The sequence below is a fragment of the Ipomoea nil genome, unplaced genomic scaffold (assembly GCF_001879475.1).
Source record: "Ipomoea nil cultivar Tokyo-kokei standard unplaced genomic scaffold, Asagao_1.1 scaffold0114, whole genome shotgun sequence".
Taxonomy (NCBI): Eukaryota; Viridiplantae; Streptophyta; class Magnoliopsida; order Solanales; family Convolvulaceae; genus Ipomoea; species Ipomoea nil.
Window position 1 is genome coordinate 904,238 of NW_017616542.1, and position 24,873 is coordinate 929,110.

General features: G+C 43.7%; 1 long non-coding RNA gene across 1 annotated transcript; it reads left to right on the forward strand.

Moving 5' to 3' along the window:
• LOC109190807 lies at nucleotides 1–24,873 on the forward strand. The gene is made up of 3 exons (XR_002055801.1): nucleotides 1–130; nucleotides 23,872–23,875; nucleotides 24,863–24,873. It is a non-coding gene; the product is annotated as an uncharacterized LOC109190807 (long non-coding RNA).

Here is a 24,873-nt window from a genome sequence, read left to right on the forward strand (position 1 = left end):
ACTTGATATGGACTAAATAACAAAATTGGAGTTAGATGCATTCAAATTCCTCATTTTGCAGCTATAAATAATAGCTCATATTCACTGCTTTGCATCCCCAACCATTCGAGAACAGACCAACTTCCTTCAGGTAATTCTCAACTTTAATTTCTGCCCCATATGTATGTGTGTGTTTTTAACTTTTGCAGCTTTCATCTACAATGGGAATTGGAGAAACCAAGCAAAGAGAATTGATAGCATTGGATGGGACTCCCTGGGAATCGATTTCCTTTCCGGCTTTCACGCCACTGCTTGGACGTACCTCTTGCCGTTTTCACGAACACTGGATCAGAAACTACTTGGAATTTTGCTATTTTCATGAACACTGGACTAGGAACTGCTTGGACTCGCCGCCACCCACTTTGATTGGGGAAGAACAAGAAGAGACACGTGAGAGACATTGGACAGGAAACACTTTGAGGATTAATTTTCTCGGCCTGTTTTTCACCATTGTCAAATTCTCACTATCGGCCACTGCTAGGATGTCGCCTCAAGACGTTGCTCCGGCACGCCTTTTTCGTTGTCACAAGGTTAAATGTCACCAAGCGCGTGCTCCGGCACGTTGCTGTCATCGACGGGGATGCTAATGGCTATCGACAATGACGCCATTTGGAGGCATGGTTGTCGACAATGACACCATTTGGAGACATGGCTGTCGACAATGACACCATTTGGAGACATGGCTATCGATAATGACACCATTTGGAGGCATGGCTTTCGACAATGACACCATTTGGAGGCATGGCTGTCGACAATGGCACCATTGGAGGCATGGCTGTCGACAATGACACCATTTGGAGAGGAAAGCTATTGGATAGTTTTCGTGCTCCGGCGAGTTGCCGTCGGTTCATCGACGGAGAAGAATTGTTCATTGAAGCTTCGCTGCGCGACCGCTATAGAGGTAGGAGCTTTCCTTTTGCTTTAATTTGTTTTCTGCTGCTTCGAATTTTTTTTTTTTTTGATGCACGAATGTTGGAGTTTTTTACTTAATATGCTGTTTCTTTTCCTTGCGTGTGTATAGTATATACACGTGACTACCACAGCTTCATCCATTATCCTTTGTTTTTCCTTCACTGTTGTATCACATATGGGTGTATTAATGTGTATATACGTATATAATACTACGTAATATATACGTACTGCACTAATTTGCTTTGTTTGTGCAAATTACATATGTGTATACATATAATATATAAACACGGCCCACTATGCATAATCCACATGTTTAACTTATATTATATATAATATACACATGCATACTTTGTGCATAATATATATAATACATGCGTGGTCCAGATGGATATATATTTGGTGCTTTTATTTTGCACCACCATTTGCATACAATGCGTAGGTATATATATAACACATAATTCATGTGATTGATTTGGTGTGTATATATATACGTATATAATATATATAATATATACACATGCACAATTGATGTTTGCTTGTGTATACATATATATAATATGCATTAAAGGAGTCTTGAAAGATATGAGGCAGTTTCGACTCGTGCCAGGGAGTATCTTGAAAAGGTATGAGGCAGTTCCGACTCGTGCCAGGGAGTATTCGGTAGCTTCTTCCCTTTAAAATTTCATGAAGGGTTTGCCCCTATGGCTGTGATTATGACACTTCTATCGCTTCTGAGGCTACTGAAAATTCAGTCTCAAATGCCAAGGTAGAAGTCTCTCCCATTCAAGGGGTTGACTCTGTTGACTCCAGAAGATGAGGAGAGCTTGAATGAGGCCAAGAGAAGCTTGGGGGCATGTAAAGATGACATGCTTAACTTTAGGTCTTTTGTGGAGTGATGCTCTTTTTCCTAAGTTTTTGTTTTTGGTATCAAGACTTTTTGTGATGATTGATGTTTTTCATTTGCGTGCTCGTCTTTTAGCAATAGCTTGTACATCCTTGCCTTGACACATTGAACGACTGTCTTGATAAACCAATTTTGCAACCTGAATTTGGATTTGTTTTGTTATGACTGAACTTAGATAATTTGATTCTAAGCTGCCTACGTACTCATATCAAGGAGATCAAGTCAAACGTAGTTCAAATGATTGTTTTTTTTTTTTTTGGTAAAGTAGAGCCATTCACAGTTTAGACTCATGCGGGCCAGGAGCGTCCATGATTTGGGCCCACCCATAGGCAAAGCGAGATGCATTAGCAGTTTAACCACGTGCTGCATTTTTGGTGGATGAGTCATTCATCAGATCTTCATGACTTGTGTTGGCACCCCAAGTTTAAGGGTGGTAAAGCTTTAGGAACCTTCCATTAATTGGACCGATCTTCAAACCATCTTCACTAATCAGCTTGTAAGCTCCACCAGTGTAAACTTCTAAAATCACATATGGACCATCCCACCTTGAAGTGAACTTGTGGCCAGTTTTTCTCGTGACAATGATGGGCCTGCGAACAGCTAGGACTTTGTCCCCAATTTGAAAGGAACGGGTCCTTACCCTTTTGTTAAAAGCTCTAGACATACGAGCTTGATAGCACTCCAAGCTTTGTTGCGCTTGCAGACGTTTTTCATCCAAGGCTTCTAACTCAGCCAAGCGTAGTTTAGTATTTTCTTCATCGGTAAGACCCTCCTGTATGGCCAACCTTAAGGAAGGTATTTGGCGCTCTAGAGGCAAGACCGCTTCTACACCATACACCAAAGAGTATGGAGTGCTTTGAGTAGGTGTGCGGTATGTGGTTTTATACGCCCACAAAGCTTCTTCCATTCTGTCATGCCAGTCTCTTTTTTATTTTGAGACCACTTTCTTCAACAAATTGCATAGGGTCTTATTAAATGCTTCGGCAAGCCCATTTGCAGCTGCATAGTAAGCTGATGAGTTTCGCTGCTTAAAGTCAAAAAGCTTGCAGATCTTGTCCATCAACTTGTTGTCAAAGGGCTTCCCGTTATCTGTTAAGATATATCGCGGGATAGCAAATCGATAGACGATGTGGACACGGAGAAAGTGTGCAACATTTTCTTTCTTCACCTCCTTCAATGCCACAGCTTCCGCCCACTTTGAAAAGTAGTCGGTGGCAGCTAGTATGTATGCGTGCCCTGCAGATGACTTAGGCGTAATTGGGCCAACCACATCAAGTCCCCAAGCATCGAATGGCCAAGATGCAACTGTTGGGTGTAGAGGTTCTGGTGGTTGATGGATAAAGTTTGCATGATATTGACAAGCTTGACATCTTCGAGCATAGTCTATGCAATCCTTTACCATTGTAGGCCAATAATAGCCCATTCACTTAATGTGGAGTGTAACTTGGGACCGGATTGATGTGCACCGCAAACCCCAGAATGAGCTTCTTGCATAGCTTGTAAAGCTTCCTCTTCCCCTAGACATCGGAGAAAGACTCCCTCGAATGAACGACGATACAACGTCTCTTTATAGTAGATGAAGCGAGGAGCTCGACGCTTTATATCCACCCTCTTACGAGGATCTTCGGGTAACTTTCCATCAGCGAGGTAGTCAATTAGCGATTGCCTCCAGTCGTCTTTGCCAATATCATACACTGAGGCAGTAGGGAGTTCAACAGTTTCATCAACTAAGCCGTCTTCACTGAAGATTGGTGGAACTACCCACTTTTGACATACCTGCACTCGGGCTGCAGGATGAGTAATAGTTGAAGCCAATGCAGCTAAGGCGTCAGCCTGTTTGTTTTCTTTCCTCGGTACATGTTCAATTATGACGTCCCCTAACCATTGCATGAGTATCTTTGCATAGTTGTTATATGGGACTAACTCCGCCTTTTTCACTTCATATAGACCCTACACTTGGTTTATGATCAACTTTGAATCTCCATAAATGTTAATCCTCAGTTGTTTCATGTCAGCCGCTATCTCAAGCCCAAGTATCAATGCTTGGTACTCAGCTACATTGTTTGAACATCTCTCGGTCAAGGTGAATGAATATGGCAACACCTCGCCTTTTGGAGTGACGAAGACAACTCCAGCACCTGCCCCTTCTCTATGCGAAGCTCCATCGAAGTACATCTTCCATGGGGTAGGACTTCAATGACAAGCACATCTTCATCAGGCAAATCGTCAAACAATTCCCATTCAACAGGTATTGGGTGGTCTGCTAGGAAATCGGCCAAGGCTTGCCCCTTGACAGATTTCTGCGGCACATAGATGATTTCAAATTGTTGAAACAATAAGTACCACCTTGCAAGGCGGTCGGAGAGCACGACCTTCGCCATAACATATTTCACCAGGTTCGCTTTGGAAACAAGCCGGATGGTATGCGCCTTAAAGTAGTGCTTAAGTTTTCTGATGGCGAACACAAGTGCCAAACATATCTTTTCAATTGGGGAGTACTTTAACTCATTTGGGGTTATCATTCTACTAAGATAGTAGAGAGCATTCTCCTTCCCCTTGTCGTTTTCCTGAGCAAGCAAGGTGCCCACAGAACAATCCTGGGCGGAGATATAAAGGATCAGCGGGCGACCGTGAACAGGAGCAGTTAACACGGGCGGCTTCATCAAGTATGACTTGATACTCTCAAATGCGTTCTTGCATGCCTCAGCCCATATGAATGGGATGCCCTTTATCATCAATCGACTAAAAGGTTGACATCTTCCCACTAGGTTTGATATGAACCTTCGGATGTAAGCCAACTTCCCTTGTAAGCTTTTAAGCTCATGAAGGTTTCTCGGCTCAGGCATCTTCATTATGGCGTCAATTTTGGCTTGCTCTATCTCAATGCCCCTGTGTCGAACAGTAAACCCGAGGAACTTTCCAGTAGCAACCCCGAAAGCACATTTCAAGGGGTTCATTTTGAGTTGAAACTTCCGTAGGCGGTCGAAGACTTGCCTTAAATGCACCAAGTGATTTGTGCGTAATTTCGACTTCACAACCAGGTCGTCTACATAGCATTCAACCATTTTGTGCAGCATATCATCAAATATTGTCTGCATAGCCCGTTGGTATGTAGCACCTGGATTTTTCAAACCAAAGGGCATTACTTTATAACAGTAGATGCCTTTCGGCGTTCGGAATGCAGTTAAGTCTTCATCTTCCGGCGCCATGCGGATTTGATTGTAACCGGAGGAGCCATCCATGAATGACAGGATCTCATGCCCAGTCACGGCATATATCATTAACTCCGTGATAGGAAGCGGGAAGTCATCTTTCGGGCATGCCACATTGAGGTCCCGAAAATCTACGCAGACGCGGATCTGGCCGTTCTTCTTGCGCACAGGCACAATACTGGATATCCAGGTTGGATATTTAACTTCACGAATGAAGCCAGCTTCAATAAGCTTATTAACTTCTGTTTCAATCGAGGGAATGAGCTCGGGGCGGAAGCGTCGTTGAGCTTGCTTAACCGGGCGACACCCCTTCTTCACTGCTAAGCGGTGCACAGCTACCTTTGGGTCTAACCCTGGCATCTCCTTGTATGTCCATGCAAAGACATCAATATATTCTTTCAGCAATGTGACATAGATTTCTTCATCTTCATCGGATAGGAGTGCGCTAATGAAGATAGGACGAGGATTTTCAGGCGTTCCCAGATCAACCTCTTTTAATTCTTCCACCACGGCTCGTACCCCTTCTTCTAACTCATGGGGTGCATCTTCTGCATCTTCCCCCTCAATCGGGGTTTCATCACACAAAGTGATATGGAACGACGATGCCACCTCTCCCTGAGTGGTTGGTGGTACGTCATCACTTGAGCCTACGCTTTCCTCATTCTCTTCTTTATGTACACGAGTGTGTACAATGGTCTTCGGTTATACTTTCAACACTTCACCACATGAAACGTGAATATATGTTTCTCGTCTCATACGAGAAGGAATCATGCTTCTGAGCCTTTTGAGAGGTTCCACTTCAGCAGGAACATTAGCACTGTCTCTAATAACTTGGACAGCTCCAAGTCGATCATGCATCGACTTTCTCTTTAGGGCTTTAAGACTAGACCCCAGTCTATCAAAGACTGAGCGTCGAGAGTCCGCCTTACCGATTCGGTCGAAGATTGACTTCTTTTTGTCTTGCCCATTATCATTGGTAGGAGTGAGTTTTGGGTCATACTCGCTTCCCTCCGCGGAGATACAATTACTTGCAGCCCTGTTTATAAGAATTCACACTGGTTTAGGGGGGGACATAGCCCAACCCTTTGCGCGTTTGAGATTCTTGGTGATTTGCCTTGCCTTTACCACCAGCTTCTGGGATAAGCTTTCCCAACTTCTGTGGCTCGTTGGGGTTATAGCCAGCTTTGGCTAGAAGCTTATAAGCGTTAGGGTCGAAACCCTCAGTACGTTTGGCGGGGAATATTTGGCCCACTTTACCACCACCTTTCTCTTCAGATGATTTTGTTGCATGTGCTTTTAGTGTATCAATCCTTGCAAGCGGGAAGGTGAGTTTCGTGTTGTGTTGATCTCCCTCTACAACTTGTTTTCCCTTTGACTTTGATTGGGAAGGTGGATCGTCATTGCTTTCCTCAATATCTTCAACAATAACTTGCCTTTTAATGTAGAACTTTGCGTCTGCAAAGTAAGACTCGGCTTCTGTGAAAGGGCTTTCATCGGCGACAACTTTTTCAACTACGCCGTTCCTTTCAAACATGAGGCATTGATGCCAAGACGAGGGTACCACCCCATTTTCATGTATCCATGGCCTTCCAAGTAACAAGTTATAAGATGTCCTTGCATCTATGACATGGCAGAGGACACCTGAACTCAGACTTCCAATTCTTAAGTCAAGTTTGATGATGCTGATTGCTCTTTGCCCTCCCTGGTTGAAGCCTTGTATCATTAGACGACTTTGGGCAAGCTCATCTGTAGATATACCAAGGTCCTTCACAGCTCGGAGGGATAGGATGTTGACAGCTGAGCCTTGATCAACCATAATTCTTTTGAGCTTTTGCCCATGGGTGTAGCCTTCAACAAATAATGGGCGACTGTGTGGCGTGCCTCCAAGTAACAAGTCTTCATCCTTGAAGGTAATTTCCATGGAGTAGGAAGTAGCCTTATGCATTAACACTTCCTCATCCTCGGTGTGTTTAGGAGATGAACATTCACCTCCATCTTCTGGCTTGCCATTTGTATTTAGACAGGAGCTAGAAGTGTCTACCCCTTGAAGATTAAATCCCTTTGGCATATATTGAGCCAAAGGAACTGGTGCACGTGGCTGTTTGACATGGCCCTTCGTCTTTGATTTGCGGCCATGAGTAATTTTTGAGGTTTTCTCAAGCCAACTTTTCACTATGTGCTTTTGATGCTTCACAGGCTCAACTTTCTTCTTTCTATGAGTGACAATCACCCATTTTCCTTCGGATGTGTTATCGTTCCGCCGTGGTTCTGAACTTTGACCGACAACGTGCTTAACAATGAAGGGGAGTGGACGCTTCCATTGTTTCCCATCTTCCTTTTCAGTGCACAGCGGAGCGAACCGTCAGGGTGTGATCGAGATTTGATTCGAGCTCGCGTTAGCATCAGCGAACTCAATTTTTCCATCCCTGGCCAGTGCCATAACTTTGTCTTTGAAGATAAAGCATTTCTCAATTGGGTGACCGAGAAGACGATGGTACTTGCAGTAATATGGGTCATCCACCCTTGTAGCTTCATCAGGACGTTTCATTTCCGGCAACTCAATGAGTCTGAGTTTGAGTAGCTCATCAAACATAGGAGATACATCGGAATCCATGAAAGGATAAGTCTTCTCCTGCCTTTCTTCAATTGTCGGCCTTCTACTACCCCTTGACGGGCCAGAAAATGATCTTGACCTAGGCTTTTCAGTTGCCTTAGTGAAGACTGTCATAGGAGCAGCCTTCACATTCATCACTTCTTTCTTTTCCTGCTTTGAAAAAGGTTTGTTCCACTTTTTAACTTCTTGTTTTCCAGGTGCATTGGAGGAGCTAGGCAAGTTCAATATATTGAGCCCTCCGCTGGCTTCGATGCTCAACTCCATGTCGTAAGCACGACTGGATAACTCTTCGAAGGACTTTGGCTTAATCCCTTGTAGGATATAGGAGAGTTCAAAGTGCATGCCTTGGATGCACATCTCAATTGCGGAACTCTGGGATATTCTTTCTTTGCAATTCAAGCATAGTTCCCTCCATCTTTTGATGTAGGCACCGGCGCGTTCACCCTTCCATTGGTGAGTAGTGGTAAGTTCCAAGAAGCTGACTGTTCTCCTCGTGCTATAGAAACGGGTTAAGAACTCACGTTCCCTATCATGCCAGCTATCAATGCAGCCGGGCGCGAGGTCAGTGTACCAATCAAATGCAGTTTCCTTTAATGAACGGACAAACTGCTTTACCAACAGATCGCCATAAGTCCTGGCATCATTGCATGTCTCCACGAAGTGGGCAATGTGCTGTCGGGGATTTCCCTTGCCATCGAATTGCTGGAACTTAGGAAGTTGATAGCCGTAGGGCATTTTCAAATCCTCAATTTTTTGTGTGTAGGGCTTAGCATAGGAATATGAAGGTTGGCCTTCATCCAACTTGCCTTTGATGGCCCCCATTATGTAGTCCTTCAACTGATCCACCGGTATCATGCCTTCGGTAACTGGAATAGTTTTCTCAGTTGCAGGTAAGTGGGAAGCAGCTCCTCCTACCACATTGCTAACATGAGGTGGTGGTGATTGCTGACCAACCTCTTCTTGCCCTTCAGGTTGCTTTCCTGGACCACGGCTTCCTTGCTCCTCCATGATGCTTCCTACCCTATTATCGAGGGTGTTAAGCCGTTTCTCTTGATTTTGGAGAGTGACAGCCATTCCTTCCAGAGACTTAGCAATTCTAGCTAATTGCTACTCCACAGACTCTGTGTTTGTCGCCATGGCCGGCATGACGTTGTAGACATGCGACCACTCAGGTGCAGCCTTCCATAATGGATGTGGCGGAGTTACGGGGGAAGTGCTCCCGCTACTAGCGTTCCCTTGCATAGAAGTTGGACTACCACCATAGGTAGCTCCCTTGGGCGAGGGTGGACTTCCAGCAAAAGTAATTGCCTTTGAGGCGGCAGGGGCTTTGTCGAGCCTTCGAACGACCCGTCGTGCCATGGACTGAGGTTCAGGCACTTGGACCCCCAAATCCTTTGCGCGGTTCCTTGTCAACGGACCATGCATTTTTGGGGTAGTGCCAGAGCTAGCTACAGGCGTAGACTTGGACTTGGCAGCTTGGGCATAGGTCCTCCTGAACATGGGATTGTTCGATGCCATTTGATGCGCAGGTAGAGGTATAGTAGTAGTAGAGAGATGAGAGGCAGAGCTGTCCCACTGGGCGTGCCAAAATATGTAAACGCGAAAAACTTGAATTGTATATATTCAAAATTCAAAGTATCGGTTACAAGTAGTATGTATCAATCAAGAAGGGGTACAATCTCTGTATATGAGAAGTCCTCTGATTCTCTACTAGAAGTATGCCTGTTAGAAGTGTGCCGAATTCGAAATATGCCGAATTGAAAGTGTGCCGAGTTTAGAGTATGCTGAACTTGAAGTAGTTCCTTGTTGGAAGTGTGCCGAGTCCAGAGTATGTTGAACTGGAAGTATGCCAGGTTCGGGAGTGTGCCGAACTGGAAGTAAGCCAAGTCCAAAGTATGTTGAAATGGAAGTATGCCGAGTTCGGAAGTATGCCAAGTTCGGGAGTATGCCGAACTGGGAGTATGCCGAGTTCGGGAGTATGCCGAGCTGAGAGTATGCCGAGTTCGGGAGTATGCCGAACTGGGAGTAGTTCCTTGCTGAAGGGCCTCCGGAGTTATGTAGCTTGTTCTTCGATGAAGGACTAATATGCAACTTGATCTTTAAAAAGGAGCTTCCGGTGTTCAAATGGCGTATTCCTCAGCGCAATATACGCAGTATATATAACTGCGGGCGTGTTCCAGACGATATCCTGGCGAGATTTCGGCAGAGCTTCGATATGCAGATTTCCATAGCCCCTTCTTTGAAAATGAAACCACTATTTATAGTGGTGAGAGTGAGGGAAAATCTCCAACCAACTCTTAATTCCTTATTTAATTTAATTATTTTAATTAAATTAAGGAATGTATCGGGACACCATTGCGTCCAGGTTTATGATTTCATTAAATTTCCAAATAATATCAAATATTCAAATTTCCCAAACTGCACGGCGGTTTCACTGTCTCTCCGCCGCCCACGGCGGTTGCCGGCTAGTCGCTGTAACGGAAAAACTCACGAACCCAGCACTTTTTTTAAAAAAATATTTGTTTATTTCGAAAACAAATGTACTTTGATACACATTCTGGTTAATATGTATATAATCATCGCATATCACCAAATGTTTCATACACATATCCATACATACACGCACAATATATATTTAGGATTGATATATATAACACAAAATATGGATATGCAAATAATATATAAATCATCATTCAAATTGCATATGAACATGATATTTACTCTATTTTTCAGAATAGATTATTGCAAAGCATAAGCAATTTGAACAACTACGCAGAGATAAACAGGCTCTGATACAAAATGTTAGAAAAATTATACAATCATATAATTGTAATAATCTAACCTCATAGAGGAAGCGATAGGATCAAGCAAAACTCCAGCCATAGTTGATACTTTGTTGCATTTCATTGTTGCTTCAAGAACTCTAATGGATTAAAGTTTTGTTGTCTGCCATTAATCTCCTGTATGAACTAGATGGTGTAGTTGTAAGGCTGCAACAGGAGCAATGGGAGGACCATGCCTAAATAGCCTACATGCCATCATTATAGGCTAAGTAATGGAAACCGTTACTTCCGTTTCAAACCACAACATAATGGCCATAAATGGCCTATTAAACTTGCACCACTTAATAGTGTCATTATAATGAAAATGTTACAAACAACAGAACAAAGAAGCAATAAAATTTAAAGATACCATGCAACTGGTGAGTGGTGTAGTTATAGAGAAACAAAGGTAATCGTGGAGTAATTGCCCTCACAGAGTCTCTGTATCTGGGTGGTAGACTGGTAGTCCTGAAAAAAGACAACAAATTAGAGTTAATGCCACATATGGTCCTCCGAGTATAGTGGTTTTGCCACGTTTAGTCCTAAACTTTCAAATTGACCATATGTGGTCCTTTAACTTTCAAATTTAACCATTTGTGGTCCAAGTTAACCACCCATGGTCCTTCAACTACTAAATTTTAACCAACCATGGTCCTTTCAAGAAGACCACGGTTGGTTAAATTTCTAAAATTGAAGGACCATGGGTGGCTAACTTGGGCCACGAATGGTAAAATTTGAAAGTCGAATGACAGATGGTCAATTTAAAAGTTTAGGACTAAACGTGGCAAAACCATTATACTCGGAGGAATCTATGTGGCATTAAGCTAGTATTGTTAACAATTCATAGATAAATAACTTGAAATCGCAATAATCTTATATCAATTGTGGATTTGTAGTTCATCACATATGTGCAGATGCAGCTCCTATAAAAATGCATTGCAAATTTCAAATAAAATACAAAGCACCACTTCTAGTCTCAATTAGTTTTCCATCTTGACGGCAATAATGCAATTTTTAGCTACTGTTTTTCCATCGCTAGTAGTCGGTAGAGACGGTTTGGTAGTTTCGCTGCCCTAATTTCTTTGAAAAAGAGCAAGAGTTACAAACTGCGATCTACCATGATTATGGCAAATGGAATTGGAGGAGGAACAAGCTTGAAGCATGAAACAATCGCAGGGCAGAATTTAAACAAATAATTAAGAGGCTCAGCAGTAGAAGGCATCAAAACGACAACGTTTGACAAATGGAAGTTACCAGCAGTTGTCACTGATCCAAACGTCGTCGTTTGAAGGCAAATGGTTAGGGGCAGTTGACAAAGAGTTCCGACGACGTCATTTCGCGTTGGAGAGATGAGTTGTGCACCAAGAGATTCCAGAAGCTTGAGGCAACATTCTTTGCAAGAAAATAACAAACCTAGTCCTTATATACTTGTATTTTTTTCATTTTTTATTATGCTCAAACTATGGAATGAATACCTTTTTCTCCCTTCTGAATTTCTCTCTCATCTCTCTCTCTATTCTTCTATGATTTCCTCCCTCATTTCTCCAAAACCCTAACGGGTTGTTTGGTTCACGAAATAAATTTGGAGAGAATATGAATGTTATTCCACAAGGAATGGAATAGGTAAGGAATTGTATTCTATTGTTTGGTTCGCTAAAGGAATAGACTTTAGGAATTGTATTCCAACATTTGGTCGGTTAAAGAATAGAAATAAATAAAATATATGTTTAAAAGACATAAATGCCCTTGTACAAAATATATTATTATTATTATTATTATTATTATTATTATTATTATTATTATTATTATTATTATTATTATTATTATTATATCATATTATATTATATAGAAATTACTGTACAAAATACTAAAAACAATCTAGCCGACGACCGCTTCTCGCAATTCATCGGCGATCGTCCTCAGATCAATCAGAAAATCAAAAATTGAGAGCTTTTGAAGATTCACGAAAATTCCCAGAATTTTGGGCAGATGGCCAAACCTACTGCAACAAGCACATCACATCGGCACCTTCTCTCTAACAATCGGCTGCAAAAATCCTCTCAAAACGCCTTCATCATCCTCAAATTCGATCCAAATCCTCTCAATTTCAGGTTTTAAACAAATGGATTGGCAAATTTGGTAATTGGAACCATACTAGCGTCTGGTGCATCTTTGCCCGATCTCCAATCCGGAGTCCATCGCGAGAACCAGAGTCGACGGCCTTCGATCAACGTTTGTCCTCTTAGCCAAATCCTCTTGCAATCGTCTTCTAGATCAAATCGCAAGAGAATACTCCTGCAATCTAGAGATCCTATTTGAACCTTCCCTTCCAAACGCAGCGTCGATCGCATTTTTGCCCTAATAATGTCCAGAAATGGCCTCTGTCTCGCAAATCATCCAATCATAAGGAATTTCTCCTCCGATTTCACAAGCCTTCCCCATTCTGACATTGAGAACCTCGCAATCGGTCACTCATTCTTCCCAATTTCATTCAATTCAGTTGACCGATCTGCTCTGTTGCGATTCTCCTCGAATTTGGAATTTCTAAGCAATTGCGGCTCTATTTCTGGAAACAAAACACATTCTGGCAGCAAATCGAAGATTAGATCAACAATCGGCACACTCGAAGTCATCCTGGACGAGACCGCCGTCTCCATCGACATAACTGCTGGAATCTGCTCCATGGTGGCCTGGGAGTGATCAAGGGTAAAAAAAGAAAATACAAGGGTAAAAAAAAAATATATATATATATATATATATATATATATATATATATATATATATATATATATATATATATATATATAATAATAATAATAATAAATCTATTCCTGAGAACTCAGGAATAGATTAGTACCAGGGGGTGCCAATAATAGCTATTCCCCCTGTAAAGAAAATGAGTCATTCCCAGGAACAATGTTCTTGGGAATACAAGTAGTTACCAAACAGAGGAATAGGCCCATTACTAGGAGTGCTATGACATTCCAAGTCTATTCCATGAACCAAACAGCCCATAAGTGTGTGACAAGTGGCATCAGAGCTCTCTTTCTTGGGAACTCCCCATGGAAGATCGGATGAGCAGATTGGAGGCTCAAGTAATGGAGCAAGGAAGTAGGCAAGCTACAAGTTTGCAAACTATGGAGGATTCCATTTAGGAACTTAAAGGGAAAATGGTGATTTGGAAAGCTGAGATCATTGAGTTGCTAAGGTCAAATAGACCACCTCCACTTGTTTGAGACCCCTCATCAGTTCAAGGCCAAGCCCACACACAATAGCCCAGCGCTGGTGAAGGAGTCTCTGAGCCTAGAAGGAGACCAGGGAAAGAGCCAATTGAAAACAACAATGCTGAAATTTTGGAAGTGTTTGATGAAGATGAAGGCCAAGGAGAACACTTACGTGCACTCCAAGGGGATCCCAGAGCTGCAGATGGGCCTTGGGCCCCTATGAGAGCTAACTTGGATGCTAGGCACTTACACCACAACCAAGGGGGAGAACACTTCATGAGATATAAGCAAGAATTTCCCCCTTTTTGATTATGAGCACCCCAGATTATGGGTAGTAAGATTTGAAAGGTATTTTATGCTTGCTAGAATACCTAGGGATGAAATAATGAATGTGTTGTGTGTGAATCTGACTGGAAAGGTGGGTGTATGGTTTGAAGGGTACCTTAATGGCTTAAGAGTGGGATTCCAGTGGGCTGTGTTTGCAAGGGCTGTATGTAAGAGATTCTGTGAAAACAATGTTGATGTAACGGAGGAGTTCTCTAACATTAAACAATGGGGAAGTGTGGTAGATTTTGTTGATAAGCATGAGGAATATAGAGTGCTATTATTGCAGATCTATCCCTACTTAAGTGAGCAGTATTTTTTTGGATAGTTTTGTGGTGAGATTGAAACAACAACTAAGGTTCTTTGTGAGAACATCTAGACATGACAGTTTGGAAGATGCAATATGGCTAGCCAAGCAGTTTGAGAAAGGCTTGAAGGGGAGTGAACCACAGAAAACAACCTCTTACCACTAGGGATTGCAACGAGGCGGGGTAGGGCTGGGGCAGGGACTAGGGTCCCTGTCCCCGCCCCGTTCCCTGGCGGGAATGGGGAATTATTCCCCATCCCCGTCCCCGCGGGGATTTTTCGAGGACGGGAAATCCCCGCTGGGGTTTATGCCTATTAAAAAAAATTAATATTATCAAAAATTCATATTGTGAAGTCTTGAATCCTTAAAAGAAGTATAGATTAATAAAATTAAAATACTCAAACTCTAAAATTCCTAGGAAATTTTAGTATAATTTTGTTAAAATAAAACATATATTAAATAAACAGTGGGAAAACAACGATGGGCAGTAGTGCAGTTTTAACAGTAGTGTTGTAGTGTAGTTTAAATAAACAACCATATTAAGTAATAGTAAAAGTTGGATAGTTTTAAGATTTAACAGTGGAAGAAAATGGGAAAAAATAGGACAATAAACAACCATATTAAGTGATAGTAAAATTTTATTATTAATATTATACATATACATATTATATATTATTATATAATTAACGGGGATTCGGGGACAGGGCGGGAAATGCCTTCCCTGTCCCCGTCCTCGTCCCCGACAGGGATTGGAAAATTCCCCCATCCCCGCCCCCGTTCCCCGAAATAAATTCCCGAGCCCTCCCCCGTCAGGGCGGCGATCGGTTTTCCCCGTCGGAGGCGGGTTGAATTGTCATCTCTACTTACCACACTCTAAGACCAACCCTCATTGGCCAAAGAACCCTACAACCTTCTAAACCCTAAAATCCCAGAAATACTGAGCCATATAATCCCCAAACCAGCCAATAAATATAAGTATAGGAAATCATTTTGAAACTGGAATACATATATAGCCTTAAGCAATACTAGCTTTCAAATCAGGATCAGGACTCATAATATAACAACGGATCGACACCACAAATACCACTAACATGCGTCCTATGTTTGCAAGGTATAATAAACAGGCAAGCACATAATTAACAATTAAAGGCAAACAATGGGGTTCAATAATCATCAACTAACAAATAATCATCAAAACACACAAACCATCTTCCAACCTTTACTCATCTCCATCCTTATATCAGTTCCAACCTGTACCTCCAGGCCACCCTTATATCGCCTCCCTTATTCCTCCGGAGCAACTACATGCCCCACTCTGTAACCACCAACAAGTCCACCAACATGGTAGCACCGAAGTGTCATTCGCATGGCCCGTGCCTCTAGCACCACTACCAAGGGGTCAATGCATATAGCTCTAACATGACATCGCGGCGCTTATACCCTGACTCAAGACTTTAGCCAGCAAGTCTAAGGGGTGGTCCGTGCCTTTAGCACGATTAGCAAGCAAGCAACCAGTCACCATTCTAGTGGATAGTGGGAGCACACATAGCTTCATAGACCCTAAGCTACTCATTCAAGTGAGAATTATACCTGAAAAGGCCAAAACTGTCATGGTGACAGTGGCCAATGGAGATAGAATGGCTTGTGATCCATCTGCTGTGGGCTGAGATGCCAGGTACAAGGTGAGACTTTTGAGAGGGATTTCAGAGTACTCAAGTTGGGAGGGTATGACATGGTCTTAGTAATGGATTGGATTGATTCTTATGCACCAACCCAACTGCATACTAGGCTACCTGGAATATCATTTCCTAAAGATGGTAAGAAGGTGTTATTAAAGGGATTGACTAAGGGTGCTGCTTTGCAACAAACCTCCAAGAAAGAGGTCAGAAGGTGGAAGAAAGAAGGGGTACAAGGCTACTTGGTGCAGGATATGATCCACAATACTCAAACAAAAAAGTTAGATACTGCTCCTAACTGCAATTCAGAAACAGATACTCATGAGCTATCTGCAATCTTAAGAGAACTTCAGGAGTTGTTTGAGGAGCCTACAACACTGCCACCTAACCCCAGGAGCCAAGTGTAACACCCCGTGTTACGATCCCTAAAATCAATTAAACCATTTAGCCAATTACCCAAAAGAAAGAATTAAATCACAATAATTAATTAAGGAAAGGCCCACCATAGTCCACGGGCCCTTATCCCTAAACACAATCCTTAGTCCCAAAAGGAATAGAATTAGCAAGCCTATAATATTAGTTCCTAATTATGACTCCTAAATATATAAATAGGGGACTTAAGAGGCACCTAGAAACCCCCCACCACAATAACGCCCCACCACCCCAAAGAGCTCCAAGAATCCCCTTAGAAGAAATCAAGAAAGCAAGAAAGCTTAAAGTAAGACCCTTCATAGCCAAGGAATTAATTAAGGCTAAGAGGTAACCCATGTCTCAACAAAACCTATTTTCATAGCTATGATCCCCCCATAGGATCCCCCATATTATTGTGTGTTAATGATTCGTTATATTAATAATTGGTGTTATGATTCCATTGATGGTCTTGATGATCTTGACAATGATGGGTTCTTGATAATTATGATGTTCTTGATTTATATGTGGCGTTCTTGATGATTACATGATATTCTTGTTAATGTCATGATATTCCTGATGTTTATGAGATATTCCTACCGAATCATGATTTGTGTTCTTGTCGATTTAAAAGCAATTAGAACCCTAGGTTGTATCGTGAAACTCGTATGGTGATATTCTTGATATATTGGGCGGGAATTCACATGATCGGGTGTTAATTGCATTAGAAAAGCATGATAGGATATGTGCCGTATGTTTCTTGATTTCGGTCCGTTAATTGTCTACGTGTTGTTGTCAATTGTGTTTGGAAGTGTCTAAGCATGGTTCCGGGTTCCACGAAGGTTCCCGAGGCGTTTTGTGATGAAAAGAGACAGTGGGGGGTAGGTGGGGGTAGGGGACCCGCCACCTACCCGCGGCCTATTTGGGCATCGCCGGCGGGCGGGCAGCTGCCCGCCGGGCACCCGCTGCCCGGAACAGTTGCCGCCGGCGGGTGAACCCTCACCCACCGGCTACCCGCTGGTTTACACCCTACCTCGGGATTCCGGCTTCCCCGTTTGATGTTCCCCCGACCCCCGTGGTGTCCCAACGGACTCCATCCATCGTGCCTATGTCTAGTTTGATATTTCCGGTACCGTTCGTAGGTTGTATGAGTCTTATATATTGCATGCTAGTTGAATTGGTATCCCGTTGACCTACGTATAAGAAGTATGAACCCCTTAGGAGTATTCTTAGTTGTTGATGACCACGCATAGGTTTCGTTATACGTTTCCCCCCCCCCCCCCCCCCTTCCCAATGTGCTAATATGGGTTGCATGTGCTTGCTACGTGTTATGTGTGCATGTCACCCCGATTTGGTTGAGATCAATCGGGCTATACGGGCAGTCGGATGGGCTGAGAACCATACCGGCTGTTAACCAGGCTGGTAAAGACCGGTCAGGTATATAAATATTATATAGGACTAAGGTCCACTATACGGGCAGTCGGATGGGCTAAGAACCATACCGGCTGTTAACCAGGCTGGTAAAGACCGGTCAGGTATACAAATATTATATACGACAAAGGTCCACTATACGGGCAGTTGAATGGGTTGAGAACCATCCCAACTGTTAACCAGGCTGGTAAAGACCGGTCAGGTATATAAATATTATATAGAACTGCGGTTCATCGGTCGGTTGCGATCGACCCCTCCGTATTGTGAGACGAGGCAGGGTGCTGCGGGGCCGTGTCAGAGCTATATGCGCTGACCCTCATGTATGGGCATGCGATTGGTCCTGTGGCACCAACAAAGTGTGCTATGTGATGAGATGAGAAGAATTGATGATATGACGGTTATGGAAACGTGACCATAGGGCTCTTACTAGTAATGCTTAATTGTGATTATTGGTTGTGCTTATCTGTAATTGTTCCCTACGTGAGAATTGTATATGCTTGACTATGACTGTTGATTGTGTGAACCCCTATTTGTCGAGTCGGTTCCCCGATTTGAAAGCTAGAGTCTCTTAGGATATATCTTCATGCTTCGAAATGACTTTTTGTATACCTATGTATATATATATATATATATATATATATATATATATATATATATATATATATATATATATATATATATATATATATATATATATATATATATATATGTATGTATTGTATTTCAACGCGTTGGAGTGGGTTACCAGCATCTCTCGCTGAACAGATATATTTGGCTTTCAGGCACAGAAGAATAAGTCACTGGAGCGCGCTAGAACTTGGAACGTAGAAGTAGATAGTTTCCCTTTCAGCCTGCGTGCCATGTTTATGCATTTACATTGTTGAGGATATTAGTTAGTTAGCATGTGCACCTGAGTTCTCTAGCTCAGGTGTAGCATAGCACCCTGTACTTTTGTATTATGTTTTGGGATTTAATGAGATTTCACCTTTATTTTATAAGTTTTAAATATCTTGAAAATCTGGGGTGTTACAGTTGGTATCAGAGCCTAAGTTTGACCCTAGGATAAGACTCTTAAGACCGGACTTTAGGACAATAGACTCGAACTCTAAGTATTTAGGAACATAGGATTCAGGAATCTTAGGACACGCGGTGAGATTGTGAAACCTACACATAACCTCCCTTACCTGGAGAAAACTTTCCCCCGTTATCACAAAGAAAGACACCAAGCCCCAATTTAACGTTCTTATAAACATTGACCCAGGAAGACGACAACATGTCACCCAACAGAAGACAATCAAGGACTCTAGAACCCGCCGCGCACGAACCCCTAACCCAAACACTACAACAACTAACACAAGTCACCCAAGCACTAAAGCGACGTGGCTCTCTGCAACGACAGGCCCCCACCACCTCCGTCGAACGCAAACACAGACTTCGCCCGACAAGTCTCTAACCATCGACCACCCACCTTCTCAGGAGAAGAGAATCCCGTAATCCTAGAGGAATGGATCCGAACCCTTGAAAAAATTCTCGGGTTAGTGGAATGCCCAGAAGAACGCCGCGTGGAGATAGCCTCGTTCTACTTCGGACACGAGGCCGATCTCTGGTGGATCCACGAGGGTCCCACTTACCAACAAGAACCGGGGTTCAACTGGGAACAACTCAAAACGCGACTACGAGAGCGATTCTATCCAACACACGTGAGAGCATCCATGTACGAAGAGTTTCTCCATCTGAAACAAGGGGCAGCTACCGTTATGGAATACCACAAACGATTCCTTGAACTAGCACGCTTCGCACCAGAACTAGTCCCCACCGAGGTAACCAAAATAGAGAGATTCGTATCGGGCCTCAACTTTGAAGCCCGAAAGGCACTAGTGGTAAGGAGACCTCGGACTCTCAACGAGGCTTACTCCAGTGCCGCTAATCTCTACCGAATCCAACTACTCCAACGCGGGGTCCAAGAGCAAATACGAAAGAGGAACCCCGGAGGAGGGGCACCACCAGTAAAGAGAGCAAGAAACGACACCAATACAAGACCGAGTAACCTGACCAACCAAAGGTCACCCCTGGGGAACAACGACGCTAGCACCAGGAGCTTTCCTTGTCCAAAATGCAACAAGAACCATAGAGGCAAAGATTGCATGGGCAATCCCTTGCGATGCTTCAACTGCGGAGAAGAAGGACACAAGGCCTTCCATTGCGCCCAACCCCAGAAACCACGCACTACCACCATGGGACAACATGGGGGCACCACTTATCAAGGAAACTACGACGCTCCTGGAAAAATATTCGTCATGAGCCGCACTCAAGCCGACCTCGGGAACGAGAACAATCTCGAGGAAGGAAACCCAACCCCAGAAGACGAGGACCACGCAGACCCCGTGGGAGAAAGCCAAGAAGACGAATTCTGTCTAGGATAAGTCAGCGATTTCTTTGTAATCACCTTCGTAGTAGAACTACTTACTTAGCTTAATTACTTGGAAATATTATAAATAAAAGATTAGTTCGAAATTCGGTTCTATTTGCGGGGGGTAGAACTAAAACTATACAAATTAGCCAAACCTCACCACTAGAAGCCAAAATAAGGAAAAAGACAAGGGCCCCATCATCAAAGAACCTAGTGTTACTAATGAGAATTGAACTCTTAACCTCCCACTTACAAGACCAAGGTCTTAACCACTAAGCTAAAGGTGTTTCTTGAAACCTCAAGGGAACACTCCCTTGTTAAAACCCCACAAATCCCTAAAACCCACAAAATCCCCAAATCAAAAACCATTCTTCTCCTTCCCTTTCTTCTTCTTCTTCCCCACTTCCTTCCCCTCCATCCCTCACGCACCTCACCATCCCCACCATAGAAACACCGGCAGCCACCCGAGGCCGCTGCCAGCCGAAAGCCGCCGCCGTCCGACCACCTTCCGCCAGCACCGCGCCGCCAACGCCCAGCCACTTCGCCCGGAGGACACCCAGCCGCCACCCAGCTACCACCCGCTGCCCCCGCTGCCCAACACCACCACGACGCCGCCCCAACACCAAAACCGCCTCACCGCCACCTCCCTCGCAAACGGAGACCACACCACCAAGGAGCTCGCCGGAAAAGCCACTGGAGAAATCTTGCCGGAAAACCTCGCCACCAAGAAAAGCTTCGCAATGCCAAAAAAGCCCCTTGGAACCCGCACACCGGAATGGAACAACGCCGATTACACCGTAATCGGAGGTAAAGCCCTTGAACCCGATCAATTTTCCCCGGAATTGGTTGACATGCTTAAACACCAAGGGCTCTTGGATACGTACCTCACCATCAAGGGGGATACGTGCCCTGAATTGGTGAAAGAATTCTATCAACACCTCGTAGCCACCAAACGGGGTGATAAGATGGAAATCACCACCAAGGTCCGCGGCAAGGAAATTATACTTTCCGAAGGCCGTTTGGCCAAACTCCTAAAATTGACCACCACGGGAGTGTCAAACTACGACCAAAAGGGGTGGATTGATACCCAAAGTACAGGGTACAAGGACTACCTCGGGTACCTCCTCGGGAAGGAGGAAGGATTCACCTCGGCCACGCGGCCAAACAGGAAGTGGCTATCGGCGGAGCAAAAGATATTGGTTATGATTGTGACCGATAGCCTCTTGCCCACCAATAACAAGAGCAAGGACGTAGGGAGCTTAGAGTGCACCTTTGCCTATCTACTGAAACATAAAATCAAGTTCAACCTGCCGGCACTCATGCTAAAACACATGGAGTTTTGCAAGACAAACAACTAGCTTAGCCTACCCTACGGGATGATCCTAAGTTGGATCATGGAGAAAAAGGGGGTGGACCTAAGCCACACCGAGGTCAAAACCGCAAATGGCATGGTCTTTAACGCCCAAAACCTACGCCGTAATGACATCTACTACACCGGGGGAGGACATTACCTCACCCTCGAAGAAATTTGCCAAAAACTCGAGGATGAGCGAAGAGAATTGGTGGACCAATTAGACATCTCCAACAAGAAGCTCAAACGGGCAATGCAAGATTGCGGTATTCTGGAGGGAAATGAGGACCAGGAGGAGGATGACGAGCCCAACCCGTCGGTGCAACCACGATCAGGAGGGAATCCAAGGGAACAAAACGAGGGCTCAATCAATGAACGCATACTCGCACAGCTCAACCGGCAAAACCAAATCATGGAGGAAGGATTCTCATCCTTGATCCGTACGACACGCGCACTAGATCAGAGGGTGGCAGCAATCGAGGCCACCTTGGGCACTCGCGGGGCATCCAGCTCAGGAGCAGGAGACCGAGGTAGACCTAAAACCCTTCTATCACAACACCACCAGAATTCCAGTCTACCCCAGCTAAGGCAAAACGTGGGGCCACATTCCTAACCGGGAGGCCAAGATGCGGGATGCCTAGGGGTGAAAGAATGGATTAATACACCGGGCTTCGGGGACGAAGCCCCTCGTAAGGGGGGGGAGAGTGTAACACCCCGTGTTACGATCCCTAAAATCAATTAAACCATTTAGCCAATTACCCAAAAGAAAGAATTAAATCACAATAATTAATTAAGGAAAGGCCCACCATAGTCCACGGGCCCTTATCCCTAAACCCAATCCTTAGTCCCAAAAGGAATAGAATTAGCAAGCCTATAATATTAGTTCCTAATTAGGACTCCTAAATATATAAATAGGGGACTTAAGAGACACCTAGAAACCCCCCACCACAATAACGCCCCACCACCCCAAAGAGCTCCAAGAATCCCCTTAGAAGAAATCAAGAAAGCAGGAAAGCTTAAAGAAAGACCCTTCATAGCCAAGGAATTAATTAAGGCTAAGAGGTAACCCATGTCTCAACAAAACCTATTTTCATAGCTATGATCCCCCCTTAGGATCCCCCATATTATTGTGTGTTAATGATTCGTTATATTGATAATTGGTGTTATGATTCCATTGATGGTCTTGATGATCTTGACAATGATGGGTTCTTGATAATTATGATGTTCTTGATGTATATGTGGCGTTCTTGATGATTACATGATATTCTTGTTAATGGAATGATATTCCTGATGTTTATGAGATATTCCTACCGAATCATGATTTGTGTTCTTGTCGATTTAAAAGCAATTAGAACCCTAGGTTGTATCGTGAAACTCGTATGGTGATATTCTTCATATATTTGGCGGGAATTCACATGATCGGGTGTTAATTGTATTAGAAAAGCATGATAGGATATGTGCCGTATGTTTCTTGATTTCGGTCCGTTAATTGTCTACGTGTTGTTGTCAATTGCGTTTGAAAGTGTCTAAGCATGGATCCGTGTTCCACGAAGGTTCCCGGGGCGTTTTGTGATGAAAAGAGTCAGTGGGGGGTAGGTGGGGGTAGGGGACCCGCCACCTACCCGCGGCCTATTTGGGCATCGCCGGCAGCGGGCGGGCAACTGCCCGCCGGGCACCCGCTGCCCGGAATAGTTGCCGCCGGCGGGTGAACCCTCACCCACCGGCTACCCGCTGGTTTACACCCTACCTCGGGATTCCAGCGTCCCCGTTTGATGTTCCCCCGACCCCCGTGGTGTCCCAACGGACTCCGTCCATCGTGCCTATGTCTAGTTTGATATTTCGGGTACCGTTCGTAGGTTGTATGAGTCTCATATATTGCATGCTAGTTGAATTGGTATCCCGTTGACCTACGTATAAGAAGTATGAACCCCTAAAGAGTATTCTTAGTTGTGGATGACCACGCATAGGTTTCGTTATACGTTTCCCCCCCCCCCCCCCCTCCCAATGTGCTAATATGGGTTGCATGTGCTTGCTACGTGTTATGTGTGCATGTCACCCCGATTTGGTTGAGATCAATCGGGCTATACGGGCAGTCGGATGGGCTGAGAACCATACCGGCTGTTAACCAGGCTGGTAAAGACCGGTCAGGTATATAAATATTATATAGGACTAAGGTCCACTATACGGGCAGTCGGATCGGCTAAGAACCATACCGGCTGTTAACCAGGCTGGTAAAGACCCGTCAGGTATACAAATATTATATACGACAAAGGTCCACTATACGGGCAGTTGAATGGGTTGAGAACCATCCCAACTGTTAACCGGGCTGGTAAAGACCGGTCAGGTATATAAATATTATATAGAACTGCGGTTCATCGGTCGGTTGCGATCGACCCCTCCGTATTGTGAGACGAGGCAGGGTGCTGCGGGGCCGTGTCAGAGCTATATGCGCTGACCCTCATGTATGGGCATGCGATTGGTCCTGTGGCACCAACAAAGTGTGCTATGTGATGAGATGAGAAGAATTGATGATATGACGGTTATGGAAACGTGACCATAGGGCTCTTACTAGTAATGCTTAATTGTGATTATTGGTTGTGCTTATCTGTAATTGTTCCCTACGTGAGAATTGTATATGCTTGACTATGACTGTTGATTGTGTGAACCCCTATTTGTCGAGTCGGTTCCCCGATTTGAAAGCTAGAGTCTCTTAGGATATATCTTCATGCTTCGAAATGACTTTTTGTATACCTATGTATATATATATATATATATATATATATATATATATATATATATATATATATATATATATATATATATATATATATATATATATGTATTGTATTTCAACGCGTTGGAGTGGGTTACCAGCATCTCTCGCTGAACAGATATATTTGGCTTTCAGGCACAATAATAAGTCACTGGAGCGCGCTAGAACTTGGAACGTAGAAGTAGATAGTTTCCCTTTCGGCCTGCGTGCCATGTTTATGCATTTACATTGTTGAGGATATTAGTTAGTTAGCCTGTGCACCTGAGTTCTCTAGCTCAGGTGTGGCATAGCACCCCGTACTCTTGTATTATGTTTTGGGATTTAATGAGATTTCACCTTTATTTTATAAGTTTTAAATATCTTGAAAATCTGGGGTGTTACACCAAGCCTATGAATTTCAAGCCTTACATATACTCTTTTTGTGCAGAAAGATATAATAGAAAAGATGGTGGAAGAGATGTTGACA